The sequence below is a fragment of the Somniosus microcephalus genome, chromosome 16, assembly GCF_052327205.1.
Source record: "Somniosus microcephalus isolate GS21.2 chromosome 16, FLI_Smic_1.0, whole genome shotgun sequence".
In the NCBI taxonomy this organism is placed as follows: Eukaryota; Metazoa; Chordata; class Chondrichthyes; order Squaliformes; family Somniosidae; genus Somniosus; species Somniosus microcephalus.
The window spans coordinates 5,829,962-5,848,843 of record NC_141002.1 but is presented as its reverse complement, the minus strand read 5'-3'; the positions used below and the strand labels follow the sequence as shown (position 1 = coordinate 5,848,843).

The 18,882-nt window shown below is 49.0% G+C and overlaps 1 protein-coding gene across 2 annotated transcripts in view; it reads left to right on the top strand.

Annotated features, from left to right (window-relative positions):
• LOC147105952 (aldo-keto reductase family 1 member D1-like) overlaps positions 1 to 18,882 on the top strand; it is a 316,229-nt gene that overhangs the window by 272,144 nt on the left and 25,203 nt on the right. The window contains exon 2 of one of the 2 annotated variants that reach the window (XR_015081301.1): positions 17,540 to 17,632. The exons of the other annotated variant lie outside the window; for it this stretch is intronic. The gene's annotated coding sequence lies outside the window, so the exon portion shown is untranslated. The remainder of the gene's footprint in view (positions 1 to 17,539; positions 17,633 to 18,882) is intronic. 2 annotated transcript variants of the gene reach the window in all.

Here is an 18,882-nt window from a genome sequence, read left to right as displayed (position 1 = left end):
GGTGCAGAGGAGATTTACAAGGATGTTGCCAGGACTAGAGAATTTTAGCTATGCGGAAAGATTGGATAGGCTGGAGTTGTTTCTTTGGAACAGAGGAGGCTGAGGGGAGACCTAATTGAGGTATATAAAATTATGAGGGGCCTAGATAGTGTGGATAGGAAGGACCTATTTCCCTTAGCAGAGGGATCGATAACCAGGGGGCATAGATTAAAAGTAATTGGTAGGAGGTTTAGAGAGGATTTGAGGAGAAACTTTTTCACCCAGAGGGTGGTGGGGGTCTGGAACACACTGCCTGAAAGGGTGGTAGAGGCAGAAACCCTCAGCACATTTAAAACATACTTGGATATGCACTTGAAGTGCTGTAACCTACAGGGCTATGGACCAAGTACTGGAAAGTGGGATTAGGCTGGATAGAGCTTGATGTGCCATCAATAACTCAAAGACAAGGGCCTAGAAATTCACTAGCCTTAGCGCCGCTTTTGAGGCGCTAGAGGGACTAGCGCCAGAGTTATGGCCAGTTGAAAAATTCCCTGGGGTCCTAAAGCGGCGTTGCACCGGTAGCGCTGCGCCGGCACCGATGACGTCATCAGTGTGCGCAGCGTCCCGGTTGCCATGCCGACGGGCCCCAGCGCCGAAATTCAGTTGTGGCCGCCTCGCCCGTGGCAGCCGCAACTAAGACTCTGGCAACAGAGTCCAACACGTGTTTGCGCCGGCGCATTAAAGGCCCCGCGGCGGCCGGCCGCTTTCCCGCCGGCCGCCTGCCCGCAGCTCCCTCCCCGGACTTCTCCCCGCCCCCCCCCCTGGAACAGATGCAAGCCCGGCACTTGTCCGAGGTGCCGGGCTCATTTTTAAACAGATTTGCGCGGGCCGCGGCCGGGTGCAGGCAGCTCCTCCTTAACGGAAGGAGGAGGCCTGCACTTCCCCAGCCTGCCGCACCGCATCGGGTGCCGCAGCGCCGGAATTGGGGCGCTAAACGGCAGTTAGCGCCCTTTTCCAGGCGCTAAGACCCTTCAGTAGCGCCGGCAGCCGTTTGGGCGCGGCGCTACTGAATTTTTGGCGCGCGCAGGGGGACTTAGCGCCGGCACTAACTTCCGGCGCTAAAGCCCTGGCTAAGCCAAAACCCAATTTCTAGGCCAAGGAGTTTAAAGGATTCAGCTAAAGGCTTTTAATCACTAAGAACATTGCAGGTCTTTCCACATCAGGTTCGTCTGATAGAATGACTCATACAGCTCTTGAGACCTTTATATGACAAAAGACAGGGGCGTAACCAATACACACAATAGGAAAAAGGGGGCGGTACACACAATACAAAGCAGGTAAAACACAGGGGCTGATGAAGGCATATATTTCATCACATTCACCCCTTCTACAGATTTAGTCTGTCCGGGGGTGTGATAGCCCTTCCTGAACGTCGCAACAGTACCTCGGGTTCCGACCGGGAGTCCGTGGTGCCCTCCTGGGCATACCCATGTGTTGGGGGTGTTGCGGGTACTTCTGGGGGTGGTGAACCTGGGGATGGTGGAGGTTCTTCTGGGGGTGGTGGTGATGGGTCGTCGTCGCTTCCTGCCGAGGCGAGGTCCTTTATGGACACGGTGTCCTCACGCCCGTCGGTGTGCTTGACGTACGCGTACTGTGGGTTTGCGTGGAGTAGGTGCACTGCCTCCATGAGGGGATCCGTTTTGTGGCCCCTCACATGCTTCCGTAATAGGACTGTCCCTGGGGTGGAGAGCCACGAGGGTAGGGACACTCCTGAGGTTGATTTGCGGGGAAAAACAAACATCTTCTCGTGAGGAGTGGCGTTAGTAGCAGTACACAGTAGCGATCTTATCGAGTGGAGTATGTCTGGGAGGACCTCTTGCCAGCAGGAGGTGGGGAGGCCATTAGACCTTAGTGCTAAGGTGACCGCCTTCCACACTGTCGCGTTCTCCCTCTCCACTTGCCCATTACCCCGGGGGTTATAACTAGTGGTCCGACTCGTGGCTATCCCCTTCGACAGCAGGTATTGGCACAGTTCGTCGCTCATGAATGACGCCCCCCTGTCAGTGTGGATGTAGTTAGGCATGCCGAACGTGCAAAACAGGTTGCCGAGGCACTTGATGACTGTGGCACTGGTCATGTCTGGGCAGGGGTAAGCGAATGGGAAGCGGGAGTACTCGTCCACAATGTTGAGAAAGTACACATTGCGGTCGGTGGAGGGGAGTGGTCCCTTGAAATCTAAGCTCAGGCGCTCGAATGGCCGTGTAGCTTTGATCAGGTGGGCTCGGTCGGGCCTGAAAAAACGGGGCTTGCATTCCGCACAAGTGCGGCAGTCCCTGGTCATAGACCGGACCTCCTCGATGGAATAGGGCAGGTTACGGGATTTTATAAAGTGGAATAGCCGGGTGACCCCCGGGTGGCAGAGGCCATTGTGGAGGCCCTGTAGCCTGTCCCCCTGGGTGCTGGCACACATCCCTCGTGATAGGGCGTCGGGGAATTCGTTGAGGGCCCCCGGCCTATATATTATGTCATACTCAAACGTGGAGAGTTCGATCCGCCACCTGAGAATTTTGTCGTTCTTGATCTTCCCCCTCTGTTTGTTGTTAAACATGAAGGCTACCGACCGCTGGTCGGTAAGCAGGGTGAAGCGTTTGCTGGCTAGGTAGTGCCTCCAGTGCCGCACTGCCTCCACTATGGCCTGGGCCTCCTTCTCTACCGAGGAGTGCCTGATCTCGGGCCCTTGGAGGGTTCTTGAGAAAAAGGCTACGGGCCGCCCATCCTGGTTGAGGGTGGCTGCTAAAGCGCGGCCTTCTCACTGTCGTGTTTAATGCTGTTGAAGGCGGCGTGGGCCTCGGCTGTGAGCGGGAAGGACGTTGATTTCAGGAGGGGACGGGCCTTGTCGGAATAATTGGGGACCCATTGGGCGTAATAGGAGAAGAACCCCAGGCACCTTTTCAGGGCCTTGGGAGTGTTTGGTAGGGGTAGCTCCCGTAGGGGGCGCAATCGGTCGGGGTCCGGACCGATTTCCCCGTTTTCCACCACGCAGCCCAGGATACAGAGGCGCGTGGTGCTAAAGACACACTTATCCTCGTTGTAGGTGAGATTGAGTCTGAGGGCGGTTTTCAGAAATCTCGCGAGGTTCGAGTCGTGGTCTTGCTGGTCGTGGCCGCAGATGGTGACGTTGCCTAGGTATGGGTAGGTGGCTGTTAACTGGTTCTCATCGACCATGCGGTCCATCTCCCGCTGGAAGACCGAGACCCCATTCGTTACCCCAAAGGGGACTCTGAGGAAGTGGTAGAGGCGTCTGTTCGCCTCGAAGGCGGTGTATGGACGGTCCTCCGGCCTAATGGGGAGCTGGTGGTATGCCGATTTTAGGTCGATGGTGGAAAACACCCGGTATTGCGCAATTTGGTTAACCATATCCGCTATGCGGGGCAGAGGGTAGGCGTCTAGCTGGGTGTATAGATTAACCGTCTGGCTATAATCTATCACCATCCGCTTCTTTTCGCTACCCTTAACTACTACTACCTGGGCGCGCCACGGGCTGGTACTGCATTCGATGATACCCTCCCGCTTGAGTCTTTCTACTTCCGACGCAATGAACCGTCTATCCTCCCAGCTGTACCGCCTACTCTTGGTCGCTATGGGTCGACAGTTGGGTGCGAGGTTGGCGAACAGAGAGGGCGGCTTGACCTTTAGGGTATTGATGGTATTGATGTGGCATCAATAACTCAAAGACAAGGAGTTTAAAGGATTCAGCTAAAGGCTTTTAATCACTAAGAACATTGCAGGTCTTTCCACATCGGGTTCGTCTGATAGAATGACTCATACAGCTCTTGAGACCTTTATATGACAAAAGACAGGGGCGTAGCCAATACACACAATAGGAAAAAGGGGGCGGTACACACAATACAAAGCAGGTAAAACACAGGGGCTGATGAAGGCGTATATTTCATCACAGATCTGTCGGTGGGCATGGACAAGATGGGTCGAATGGCCTCCTTCTGTGCCATAAATTTCTATGATTCTATGATTTAACATTGCAAAATCTCCCAAGCCGGTTACAGCAGCGATTTATCAAACAAAATGATACAGGGACTAAAAGGGTTAAATTATGAGGACAGACTGCATAGACTAGGTTTGTATTCCCTTGAATATAGAAGGTGTTTAAGATGATTAAAGGGTTTGATAGGGTAGATAGAGAGAAAGTATTTCTTCTGGTGGGAGAGCCCAGAACAAGGCAATTCAGGGGTAATGTCAGGAAGCACTTCTTCACACAAAGGGCAGTGGAACTCTGGTGTCCTCTCCCCCAAAGAGCTGTTGAGGCCTGGGTTCAATTAAAAATTTCAAAACTAAGATTGATAGATTTTTGTTACGTAAGGGTATTAAAGGTTACGGAACCAAGGTGGCTAAGATGGAGTTAAGATACAGATCAGCCATGATCTAATTGAATGGCAGGACAGGATCAAGGGCCTGAATGGCCTCCTCCTGTTCCCATGAAGCTCACACCAGTTGTTGGAGACTGGAATTCTGTGACCCTGATAGAGTGTCTGTCAAGGTAGAGTGGATCCCCTGCCTCTGCCTTGGCCCGCTGCCGATACCCCCAACCTCTTCCCCCTGGCCTCGTCCGTCTGCCCCCTACCCAAGCCCCCTCCTCCTTGCTCCCGCTCCTGTGACTCACCTGCCAGTTGTGTGAAAGAGCAGTGGGGTAATGGCAGCCCCCAGCATCGCATTCAACACATTGGGCATGATTTTCATTCAAGAGGCGGGATAGGCCGTTAAGGCCCTTAACAAGCACTAAATTGCCTCTATAATGCCATTTTGAAAGGCCTTTGTGATTTTAACCCTTTTCCCACGTGAAACACGCCTGGTGTGAAACACGCCAGTGAAACCTGGCGGGAGCACAATTGGATTGCTGACTCTCAGCTGCAGCTCAACCATTAAAGAGGAGATTTGACCAGCCATCATTTGGAGGTGGCAGGACGTTGTAGTCTTAGGTCTGGGGAACTTTTAGAAAGCATAACCACAGCTGTGGAAGTTTGGAGCCTGACACCCATCTCCAGTGTGACCTCCTGGGAAACCCCTCTCGCCACCTTCACTGAACGCTTCCTCAACTGAGGCATATACCAGAAGCATGGGAGCAATTTATTTCCTTCCATTCTGGACATTAGATGAGGAAGAAGACCAGCTGCGGCACCAGCAGAACCATGAACAGCAGCAGCACCAACAGGAGCGCCAAGCTGCTGCTCACCCACCTGAAGCTGCACAGGCCAGAAGGGGCCAGCTCATGGAAGCCCGTCGGCGCAGGAGATACCCCCCAAACAGGGTCTACAGACACAGGGTCAGCTACCTCAACATGTCTGAGCAGCAGTGCCAAAGACGGCTCCGACTTTCGCGAGAGGTAGTGGGTGACATCTGCGCAATGCTGCAACAATACCTGCAGCCCAGAGGACCAGGTGGACAAGCCTTACCAGTGGCCGTCAAAGTCACCACCGCACTCAACTTTTTTGCCTCAGGCTCATTCCAGGGATCAGCAGCAGACATCAGCGGCATCTCTCAGGCGGCCGCACACACTTGCATCACGCAGGTAACCGATGCCCTCTTTGCCATCGCGCACAATCGCATCCATTTCACCAAGGATCAAGCAAGTGTCACGGCGCGTGCGGTTGGATTAGCTAATCTGGCAGGCTTTCCAAGGGTGCAGGGCGTCGTTGAATGCACACATGTGGCCCTTAAGGCACCCCATCGCAATCCAGGTATTTTTGTCAACCGGAAGGGCTTCCACTCCCTTAACGTTCAGCTGGTGTGTGACCACAAGAAGGAAATTTTGCATGTTTGTGCCAAGTACCCTGGCAGTTGCCATGACTCCTTCATACTGCGCCAGTCTAGTGTGCCTCCGCTATTCAGTCCGCCAGACCAACTTAATGGATGGCTACTTGGAGACAAGGGCTATCCCCTGAGGACGTGGCTAATGACACCATTGAGGAGCCCATCCAACGAAGCTGAGGAGAGCTACAACTCCAGCCACATGTCCACTGGAGCCATAATCGAGCAAACCATCAGTTTGCTGAAGATGCGCTTCAGATGCCTGGATAGATCAGGTGGAGCCCTGCAGTACTCAGCAGCCAGAGTCTCCAGAATCGCCGTGGTTTGCTGTGCACTTCACAACATGGCACAGCGTCGTGGCTTGCAGATTCCTGAGGACCAAATGGCTCATCACATATCCTCCTCAGATGAGGAGGAGGAGGAGGAGAGCGAAAACGAACATCTTGCAGAGGCCCATCAACCAGCGGCAGCAGTACGCGAGAACATTGCTGCCCGGGATGCAAGGAACCCAGTCATCTTGGCCAGATTTGCTTAGCCTAGCCAATCAAGCACAATGGCCAAGGACCAGCGGATTCCTAGCAATGTGACCACCATACTGACAATTGCAAGTAATCCGAAGCCCTCAATGTGAAAGTCCCATTCGCAAAATGACACACGCCACAACTACAGCAGTAGCCATCAGATTTTTTATTTACATTATTCATCTGATGGCTTTTTCACATGAAACATCAAATTTCACCCAAGTGACTACCCTTGTGACTATTTGTGCAGTATCTTTCTCTTACACGTGTTCCTACGTGGTGCTTCCCCTGTGGCTTCAGCAGATGTGGAGGCCCCTTGCTCACTTTCCTGTTGCTCCTGTCTTGACACCTTTGGCCGGCATCCTCTGGGGTTGCGAACCTGTGAGGGCTCGGCAACAGTCTGCTGCTCCTGCGGCTGTGCAGGGGTTGAGACGCCGATCTCAGATGGGTGTGGACTCTGGTGGGGCTCTGACCGAGGGCTTTGCAGTGGCATGGAAGTGTGAGCGCTTGGCGAGGAGCCCCCACTTCCTTGATGTCTGCCACCAACTTCCCTCTCATGGGTCAGGTCCCCTCAGCGCTTGCAAGTGGCTTGAGAGCACCTTGCTGCACATCAGGGGGGCCATGGGGACCCGTATCTGCACTGGCAGTCCTATTCAGAAGGACTTCCATGAAGGTCTGGTTTCTCTGTTCAATAGATGACCATCGCTCCTCCAGAGATGTCATTCTATTCTGAACACTCACCATGTTTTCTGCACTCTGCCGACTTATCACCGCCATAGAGGTTGCCATCCTTTCCATGGTGATGCATTCATGCACCAATGACTCCACAAAGGCTCTGCTCATGTTCGCTATGGACTCCTCCATTCGCTCCACACTCGCAGCGAACCTGGAGACAAAACCTGCCAGAGACTCCTGCATCTGTTCCTGGAGTTTCAGCACCACTGATCTTATGGATGGACCCAGAGGCAGAGGGTCGACATGCAGCTCAGCTGAGCTGGCAGAGTCCTGCGCCCTCCGACTAGGACTCTCCACTGCTTTCCCTGTCTCCACAATCTGCTGATGCTCACTTGTGAGCTGTGATACACCAGGTGACAACACTACTCTATGTCCCGAAGGTCCCACCGAGGTGTGAGTGTCTACGCTGGTGCTGGGTGCGCTGAATTCTGCTGATGCTGCGCCCTCAGAGGTTGCAGCTTCCTCTGAGGAGTCTTGAGGCTCATGCTGTTCCTCCTGGCTAGTGGGGACAGGTGCTTGCGATGGTCCTGTGGGGGAGTAAAGGAAAGAGTCAGAGATGTGATGCCAAGGTTACATGTACATTGCATATTGCAGATGATCATTAGTCCACCTGTTAGAGCTTCAGAATCATTATCAGCGACTCATGCAATGTCAATGAGAGAGATGGAAAACTATTCTGTCACCAGCTTGCTGTGATGCACCCCTCTGTCCGTCCCCCACTTGCGCATTTTCGTCCACTCCTACGATCTCCAGGAGCGCCTCCTCCCAGGGGGTCAGGTGGGCTACTGAGGGTGGCCCTCCTCCTGTCCTCGCTCTTTCTCGCTTATTGTGAGCTCTCTTTTCCTGCAATGAGGGAGACAGTGGAGGTTGAGTGAGAATGAAGGAGTGAGTGTTGAGATTCCATAGCATAGATACTTAGAAGGAGACAAAGATGGAGTGAGGTGGCAAGACCAAGGGCCCTCCCTGAGTGTTGTCAGTTGTTTTCATAGCATCACAGTGATAGGGAGTGTGAGGGCTGCATAGTTGAATAGTTAGGTGAATGTGACCATAGAGAGAGAGGGAATGGGTAAGGGTGCATGGATGTTAGTGTCAAGTGGGATGTGGGAAAAGAGATTGCTAAAGCTGATTGTTGGTGAGGAAAGACAATGGGGATCAGATTGAGGGTGATGGGAAATTCATACTCACTTTTCCAGTGCCCAGAAGGTCATGAAATCTCTTCCTGCACTGAATCCACGTTCTGCAGGTTACTGATAATGAGTTGATCTCCTCTGCCACCTGGATCCACACAGCCTTGGTCTGCTGGGGAGGCTTCTTCCTCCCTGAAGAAGGGAAGAGTGTAATGATCAATAACATGTCATTCTATAGTGGACACTAGGTGGAGCTGTAGACCTGTGTAGAGCTGTATTGCTGTGTATATAGTTGTATGTGTTTAAGACTACATTACCCACGATGCACTAGGCTACCCAGAAGGCAGTAGTCAAGATGGAAACCTCTAGAATGATGCTGTAGAAGTCCTCATGTACTGAAGTCCTCATATACTAAATAAAGTGACTAGCTTAGAAGCTAGCTGTGTTGTGAAAATCTGCTAAACATTGTGAAACGTGACATGGAGTCTTTGAAGCCACCAGGAGGTTTGAATCTCATGGGAAATGTCGACTACAATTGGCAGATTTTTAAACAACAATTTGAATTCTACATTGCTGCCATCGGGTTCGGTACGAAGCCAGACACAAGAAAAATAGCGTTGCTGCTCACGGTTGCAGGCCCACAGGTGATAGAGGTATTTAATACATTTGTATTTAATCCAGAGGAGAACAGAGACAAATTAGACGATGTGCTAAAGAAATTTGATGCACATTGTTCTCCCAAAAAGAATGAGACCTATGAAAGATACATGTTCTGTTCAAGGACACAGCAGCAAAATGAGACTTTTGATAGCTTTGTGACCGATCTGAAACTGAAAGCACAGACATGTAATTTCTCTGAGCTGAAATCATCCATGATTCGCGACCAGATTGTGTTTGGTATTCAGGATAAAAAGGTCAGGGAACGTCTGTTGAGAGAAACCGAACTAACATTTGAAAATGCTGTGAAAGTATGCCAAGCCAGCGAGCTAGCTCAAAAGCATGCGAAATCAATTTCAGTGAAATCAATAATGATGCGATTGTAGTAAGTGCTGCTGTCGGTGCTGTGTCCTACAAAGGGAAGAAACATGGGCAGAACAGAAATGAAAAGCAATCGGAGGAAGACATTTTTAATTGTAAACGCTGTGGTTACAAACACCAGTTAAAACAATGCCCAGCGTTTGGAAAAATATGCACAAAATGTCATGGAAAGAATCACTTTGCCAAACAATGCTTTTCAAAAGTAAAAACAAAGAAAGGGCAATGAGTTAATGTGATTGAGAACACTGATTGAAGTGAGACATTTTTTGTACGAATGGTGTCATGTGACGATATCAAAAAGGATACAGAAAATGTGCAGCCCTCAGAAATGGACAATGCTGAACATAAAGTCAATGCAGTAAAAGTGGACAAATGGATGATCCCACTGCAGGTAAATGGAGCATTAGTTACATTGAAACTAGACACTGGGGCAAAAGCAAACTTAATCAGTATGAGTGACATTTAAAACATGAAAGAAAAGCCCAAAATACAGTAAAAGTCAGTACTACTGAAGAACTATAATGGACAAAAAATAGCTTAGGTGTATGCAGACTTAAAGTGACAGTCAAAGACAAAGAGCATCATCTCATGTTTTCTGTTGTGGCTGAAGGACTTGATTCACTACTAGGTGACAAAGCTTGTGAAGACTTAGAACTGGTCAAGAGAGTCTACCGTATAAACTGTGCCATAAACAGACCAGATGACTCAGTGGATTCTGTAGTAAATAATTTCCAGGATGTGTTCAAAGGATTTGGAGTTCTACCATTCACTTGCAAGATCCAGCTAAAGCAGGATGCTCAGCCAGTGGTACATGCTCCACGAAGAGTTCCAGCACCCCTGCGTGACCGGCTCAAGAATGAACTGGACAGAATGACCACACTAGGAGTCATCAGGAAAGTCGAAGAGCCAACAGACTGGGTTAACTCCATGGTATGTGTAAAGAAAAAGAACAATGATCTAAGAATATGCATGGATCCAAAGGACTTAAATGCAAACATAAAACGTGAACACTACCAGATTCCCAAGCGAGAAGAAATCACCAGTGAAATGTCAGGTGCCAGATACTTTACAAAGCTCGATGCCTCACAAGGATTTTGGCAACTAAAACTGGATGAAGAGAGCACCAAATACTGTACCTTCAACACACCATTTGGCAGGTATTGTTTCCTCAGAATGCCTTTCGGGATAATATCTACATCTGAAATCTTTCATAGAGCGAAATTGAAGGTCTGGAAGGAGTCCGGGTCTATGTTGATGACATCATCATCTGGGGCTCCACACTAAAAACACAAGAGACTATTCAAGAGCAGATTGATGACAATGCCGCAACTGAATCTTGTCAATCACCACAAGAACAATCTCATGAAGACACATCAGACTTACCCGTGTTGAGAAGATCCACACGTGAAGTAAAAAAGCCTGATAGACTTAATCTTTGAGTATAATGTAAAGCTTTGAAAATGTGTTGACTGTTGTGAAAATGGTTATGTTTATAGAGCACTAGCAAAAGTGTTACTGATATCATCTTTATCGTTTTTCTTGAAAGTTAATTGATATTGGTTTTGTTTAACCTCAAAGAAAGGGGGATGTAATGATCAATAACATGTCATTCTATAGTGGACACTAGGTGGAGCCGTAGAGCTTTGTAGAGCTGTATTGCTGTGTATATAGTTGTATGTGTTTAAGACTACATTACCCACGATGTACTAGGCTACCCAGAAGGCAGTAGTCAAGATGGAAACCTCTAGAATGATGCTGTAGAAGTCCTCATGTACTGAAGTCCTCATATACTAAATAAAGTGACTAGCTTAGAAGCTAGCTGTGTTCATAATAAGAATGTCTAGTTATTAATGAACATAACAAAGAGCACCTCTTTATGAGTTCTTGCTCCCTCAACTAAAGCCTGCAGGGCAACGTCATCAAACCTGGGAGCAGGCCTAGGTCTCTCGCTGGTCATTCTGCCTCCAGGTCCCTGTAGCATGAAAGGCCAAAAGGTTGGCAGTCTGCAGAAGAAGCAAGGCTTGTTGCAGACCTTAAATGCAGCAGCTATGCTGATGTCATCGGAGGCGACTTTCAGACTGGAAAAACTCATTTGCCATGAGTTCCCACACGTTGGAACTCAATTGGCCAATTAAGTTAAAATCGCATCAATCTCCCACATCGAATTAGATTCGAGTGGATAACACAAAATGCGGATTATATGACCGCAGCCTGCCCCTGAATTAAAATCCAGCCCATTGACTCTGAAAGCAGGAGGCCCCAGTGGAAGAACGGTCATGGCCAGCCTGGCAAGGAGAGTGAACAATGGGTAGTCGGGAGGATGTGTCACCTGCAACACAGGGAAACAAGAGGGCATGTGCAGTGTATGTGCCTTTAAGAGCCCCATGTGTACTGTAATGCCGGTAATGGCCACTCGGGCTATATAAGCCTGTATATTGTGTTGTATCCGTTAGTTCCCCTCCAGACTGTGTTTAGTAAACACCTATCAAACCAACTCCTGTCTTCAGTGTCTCTATCAACACACAAACACAACAGTGGCGACGAAGTGGAAACGGACTTAACTGCAATTCGGCAGCACCTCAAGGACATCGATTCCTCTGGCGTCCAGAAGAATCAAGAAAGTGAAAGAAGCTGTGGTTTCACCAGCTGGCCAAGCTGGTGGCAGGTACTGCGCTAATCCTTCCTGGGCGTCAGGCTGGGGCTCCAGCGGCTGGCTCTACAGCTGGGCCAAGCAGCGAAAGCGGAGGCAAACAGTAACAGACGGGGAGGGAGCACTCGGGAGACGGCCGGTGCTGCAAGCAGGTCGGTGTTCAGACCTAGAGAGAAAAAGTCCGGCGGGAACGAGTCTCCAACTTTAAATAAATAAATAAATAAATAAAAGAACGGAAACCGCGGGAAACAGCGTTGTCATCGGCAGCAGCGGCGGGAAAGCGCGGGAAGCGCCCTATCTTTTCTGCAGAAAAGAAAGAAAAGCGCGGGAAGCGCCATATCTTTTATAAAATGCCTAAGTCTGGCAATATTCATTCTTTTGATAACGAGATAGAGGATTGGACCACATATGTGGAAAGAGTGGAGGTATATTGCACTGCAAATGGAATAGAAGATGAAAAAAAAGCTTCAGTACTGCTAAATCTAATGGGCACAAAGACATACGGGCTGTTACGAAATTTAATCACTCCAGCCAAACCAAAGGACAAGAATTTTAAAGAAATTGTTGATACCCTGCAGGAGCACTTAAACCCAACACCGCTGCTGATAGCGGAACGATTCAAATTCTTCAAGAGAAATCAACACAAGAATGAAAGTAACGCTGATTACCTCACCGAATTAAGGAAGCTATCAAAACACTGCCAATTCGGGGCAGGACTAGCAGATTATCTTCGAGACAAATTCGTCTGCAGTCTCTTAAGTGAAGGAACACAGAAAAGGCTGCTTTCTGAAAAGGATTTAACACTGGACAAGGCTTTCAGTATGGCTGTATCATACGAAGCAGCTGCAAGAGGAGCTGCAGAGATACAACAAAAGACACAGGACTTCGGCACCCATGAAATGACACAGGGTTTCGAGAGATGTTATCGCTGCGGCAGATCCACCCATGACCAGAGGGACTACTGGTTCAAGGACAAAGCATGCAGGCAATGCGGAAAGATTGGACACATTGCATGGGTATGCCGATCTGGACAAAATAAATCCACAGACAGGAAAAAAAAAATCAATAAAGAAAAGTACAGAAAGGTACAAATGATGACGGACAGTAGCTCCGGAAACCAGAAGAGCGATAGCGACTCCGGAAACAAGAGACTAAGCTCTCTCAAATTACATAATGTAATTGCCAAAGAAGATTACCAGACCATTTGGGTTACCCTCACGATAGCAGGGTCCCCAGTTAAAATGGAGTTAGATACAGGATCAGCTCTGACCATCATAAATTGACGGGATTACGAGCGGCTATTTCCGCATATACCTTTAAAAGACACATCCATTATCTTGAAAACATATACGGGGCAGAAAGTATACCCCACAGGAAAAATAAGGGTGCCTGTTGTATACAACGGCAAGGAAATACAAAAGTTGTATTTATACATTCTACAAGATGGTGGTCCACCGCTGTTGGGACGTGAATGGATCAGGAAAATACGTTTAGACTGGCACTCCATTCAGGCACTGACGGTGACCAGTAAGAAAAAAAACGATGATGACGTCATACCTGAACGATTAAAAGTCATCTTGGCCAATGCCAAAGAAGTGTTTCAAGAGAAACTAGGAACCTTGAAAGGCATCACCGCCTCAATAAAAGTGGAAGATGCAGCAATTCCCAAGTTTTTTAAAGCAAGACCGGTGCCATACGCAATTCCTCCAGCAGTCGAGGCAGAGCTGGAGAATTTGGAAAATGCAGGCGTATTATCCAAAATAGATTGGAGCGAGTGGGCAACACCCATCGTTCCAGTCATGAAGAAAGCATTGAATAATGATAAATCTGAAGAACAGAGAAAAATTCGCATCTGTGCATACTTCAAGGTGACGGTAAACCCGGTCCTTCACACGGTACAGTATCCTCTTCCGAGGATAGAAGATATTTTCGCCTCACTATCCGGAGGGAAACGTTTCACCAAAATTGACTTGGCAAAGGCATATCTACAGATGGAGGTTGAAGAGGCCTCTAAAAAATATCTCACGATAAATACACACAAAGGTCTGTACCAGTACAATCGACTGGTTTTCGGAGTAGCATCCGCTCCAGCTATCTGGCAAAGAGCTATGGAGCAAATCCTCCAAGGGATTCCAGGGACTCAATGCTACCAAGACGACTTCCTTGTAACAGGAGAAAATGACAACGAGCACCTTGCCAATTTGGAGCAGGTGCTCACTAGGCTGAGAGAACGGGGCCTACGAACAAATCGCCCCAAATGTGAATTTTTCCAAAATCAAATATCATATTGTGGCCACATAATTAATAAGGAAGGGTTGCATAAGTCACCTGAAAAAATTGAAGCGGTCATAAAAGCCCCAGCACCTGAAAATGTTTCACAATTAAGGTCGTTCCTGGGATTAATAAATTACTATCATAAATTTTTACCAAACTTATCAACTCTTCTGCACCCTCTTAATGAACTGCTACAAACAGGAGTAATTTGGAAATGGAGCGAAGACTGTAAACGTGCCTTCCATAAATGCAAAAACTTAATCACATCCAAAGAAGTTTTGGCTCATTACAACCCATCACTGCCAATCAGACTAGCGTGCAATGCATCCCCTTATGGCATAGGAGCAGTATTATCGCATAAATTCCCTGATGGCTCGGAACGGCCGATAGCTTTTGCGTCACGCTCATTGAACTCAGCTGAGCGTAACTATGCCCAAATCGACAGGGAAGCACTCAGCCTGGCATGGGGAGTGAAGAAATTCAACCATTACCTACACGGACAAAAATTTACCTTGTTGACTGACCATCAACCCCTCATCTCCATATTCAACCCTAAAAAGGGTGTTCCCATTATGACAGCGCAAAGGCTACAGAGGTGGTTCCTTTTTCTAGGGGCACACCAATACAACATAGAATACAAAGGATCAAAACAGCATGGGAATGCTGACGGTTTATCGCGCCTACCATTGCCAACGGTAGAAGAGGCACCTACAGTAGACCCAGTGGAGATGTTCCACTCAACCATAGTGGAATGTCTACCAGTAACAAATTCTGCCATTGAAAAGGAAACGAGAAATGACCCGACTCTCTCACGAGTCTACGACTTAACGGTGAAGGGATGGCCAGCACATGGCGAACCACTGTTGCCAGCATTCTCACAAAGAAGAGAACAGCTGTCAGTATGCCGAGGAACCTTGATGTGTGGATCCAGAGTGGTGATTCCACCCAAACTCCAGGATAAAGTGCTAAAGGAGCTTCACGAAGGGCATCTGGGTGGAGTGAAAATGAAGAACCTAGCCAGAGCGTTTGTATGGTGGCCAGGTATCGATGGAGACATAGAAGAAATGACCAAGAGCTGCCTAGGATGCCAGAAGGTCCAAAACGCTCCACCACAAGCCCCTCTACATCCATGGGAGTGGCCCTCATCTCCCTGGCAAAGGGTACACATCGACTTTGCTGGTCCATTTATGGACTCAATGTTCTTAATCGCGGTTGATGCACACTCCAAGTGGCCGGAGGTAATAAAGATGTCCTCCACCACCACGGAAAAAACCATCACAGTATTAAGGACCATATTTGCCAGGAATGGGCTGCCTGAACAGGTCTGTTCTGACAATGGACTGCAATTTGTGTCCGAAGAATTCAGGAAGTTCTTAAAAAAACAATGGGGTTAAGCACTACACGTCCGCCCCATACCATCCCGCCACCAATGGATTGGCTGAAAGGTTTGTCCAGACCTTCAAGAAGGCCATAAAGGCCATGGGTAATGAAGACATAAAACTTCAGCACAAGGTGGATAACTTCTTGTTCGCATATAGGAATGCAACGCGTATGGTTACTAACCAAACTCCCGCCATGATGTTCTACAATAGAAGCCTAAGATGCCGGCTGGATTTGATCAAGCCCAACATCAGAAGGCACGTGGAGAACCGGCAATTTCAAGGCATGAATGAAAGGCCAACTAGAACCTTCCAGATAGGTCAACAAGTTTTGGCCCGGGACTACCGTACCGAGAAATGGCAGCCTGGAACTATCTGCACACGACTAGGACCGCTGATGTATACCGTGGACACCGGAGAAAGCATAATAAGGCGCCATGCTGACCAAATGATAGTCATCCGAAAAGGGACAACCTACACCACAACTCTATACGCCTAACGATGAAGTAGAGATACCCATATCTACCTCCGATCCGGTGATACTGGAACCCGATGAACCCGACACTGGCATTCAAGCCGAATCAGCCTTGCCAAAAGAACCTGCTACACCACCAGAAACTACTACACCACCGAGGCGTTATCCGGACCGAGTCAGGAAGCCTCCAGAGAGACTGATTTATAATTAATTAACTGCAGCAATGTGTATATTCTTTTTCTTATAACATGTAATTAATAATTACTTAAAATATTATGTACTGGTTAGCTAAAAGGGGAGGAATTGTAGTGTATGTGCCTTTAAGAGCCCCATGTGTACTGTAATGCCGGTAATGGCCACTCGGGCTATATAAGCCTGTATATTGTGTTGTATCCGTTAGTTCCCCTCCAGACTGTGTTTAGTAAACACCTATCAAACCAACTCCTGTCTTCAGTGTCTCTATCAACACACAGACACAACAGCATGAAACTGCCACACAACCCCCATCGCAATAGAACAGACTGGACGTCCCCAACTACCCCTTGCCTGACAGCAGCCATCACACCGCAACACCACCCCACCTCGCCTAAAAACGGACCCATCTGGTGAATTATGAGATACACTGACAGAGGGAACAGTTGTGAGGGGGCTACAATTGGTTTTCAGGTTTGAGTGGCGAAACACCAGCCAGGGTTCCTGCTCCTGCTCAACGCTCCTGCTGTACCTAAACATCCCCGGCCCCCTCCTGAGACTTCACCACTTTCCGATGCCCACTCAATCTCCACCATTATCCGTGATACAGTTTACCACAAGTGAGGGGAGGTGAAAGGAGAGAGAAGTGAGGGAGGGAGAAGCAGGGGTGGGGTGGGGAGAAACGGAGTAGGGGGAGAAGTGGAGGGGGTGAGAGGAGAGAGAAGTGGGGGGGGCGGGGTGGGGGGGCGGGCCCTGCAGCTCCTCACACTGCGGCAGGGCCTGTCAATCAGTGTTTTCAATTCAACATCAATACAGAACCTGCAGCCAGTTACCACCAGCTCGCAACCAGCTGTCCCCAGCTCCCCTGTGAAAACACCAACATCTCCCTCCCCATGACTCTCCCCCCTCCCCCAACTCTCTCCGTCCCCGCTGCCTTCCCCCAACACTCTATCCCCCCAATCTTCACTCCCTCCCCTCCACACTCTCACCCTCCCCCGACATTCTCCCGCTCCACCTCACACTCTCTCCCTCCACCCCACAGACCAGCCTTAAAGGAGGAGGGAACTGGCAAAAGGCCCCTCAGAGCATTTACAGCTCCAGCCCTCAGTTCAGCCACTGCTGCCAGTCTGTTCCCTCTGATCTGGGATGCCTGTCCACATACCTGGTTGTCAATGTCCTATTTTAATTGGACCAATAAGGGTGATGCTGGGTACCCCAAGTGGCCCCTCAATCTGAGGAGGGCACCACTAATAAAAGCCATCTAACGTAAGGGCTGACCAAGCTAAAGAAAACGTAGCGTTATTTAAAATTCGGATCTTGTTATTTATGCAGTTTACCTTCTGCAGGTCCCACCGGTTGTGGAAGGCCTCGAACCTCGGCGAGCACCGCTCAGTCCTTCTCCAGCTTCACCTGGGCATGGACAAGACCACAGAAGAGAGGTAGGCAGCCAGAGTGATCCTCACCACGGGCCTCGCACATCATGGACATATAGATGGCTACTTTGGCCAGGCCTAGAAGCAAATCGCTGATTTGGTTCTCCAACTTGCCCTCCCTTCCCCACCCCCATATTCAGTAGCTGAAGATCAGGAGCATGGGACTAAAATGGAGCCAAATGTTGAGGAGCAGACCCTTTAAATAGAAGAACAGAGGTAGATGTGGAAGCCATCCCAGATTTGGTGATTCAGGTTCACAGGACGGCAAAGGCGTACCATCTCAGGTTGATAAGGTGTAAAAAACACCTAATGGAATTCTAGGTTTTATCACAAAAGGTATAGAATATAAAAGTGACAAGGTAACGATGAGCTTATATAAAACCTTAGTAAGAGCTCAGTTAGAGTACAGGTACAGTTTTGGGCCCCACACTATAGGAAGGATATATATGGGCAGCACGGTGGCATAGTGGTTAGCACTGTTGCCTCGCAGCGCCAGGGACCCAGGTTCGAATCTGGCCTCGGGCGACTGTCTGTGTGGAGTTTGCACATTCTCCCCGTGTTTGCGTGGGTTTTCTCCGGGTGCTCCGGCTTCCTCCCACAGTCCAAAGATGTGCGAGTTAGGTTGATTGGCTATGATAAATTGACCCTTAGTGTTAGGGGGATTAAATACGTGGGGTTACGGGGATAGGGTGGGATATGTGTTGGTGTAGGGGTTACGGGGATCGGGTGGGATATGTGTCGGTGCAGGCTCGATGGGCCGAAATGGCCTCTATCTGCACTGTGGGGTTTCTGTGATTCTGTGATTCTGTGATATTGAGGCTTTAGCAAAGGAACAGCACAGATTCACTAGGAAGCTGCCTGGTATGAGGGAATACGAATACAAAGGCATAAAAAATTAGGGCTTTTTCATTGGATCAACGCATGACGTCATCACGTTGAAACCGCGCTGTAAAGGTAACTAGACATAGTACAGTTAAACAGTGTAATTAAAGGTACAGACACAGGCAGTAACTACATTGCTGTTAAAGAATTATGTACAACCGCTCTGAGTCCTTTGGTGGCTTCGCCACATGCGCCCCCCCCCCAGAATTGTCTTTAACAGAAAAAGTGAGATGAGGGGGAGGTCTGACAAGTCTGTCTGATCGACTTCGATAACCTGGCAGAGGAAGTTGATGACCGGTGGTCGAGCTGGCAGGCAATTGTAGTTGAGCAGGCGCGGCAAGCGTGGTCGAGTTGGCGGGCGGCTTTGGTTGATC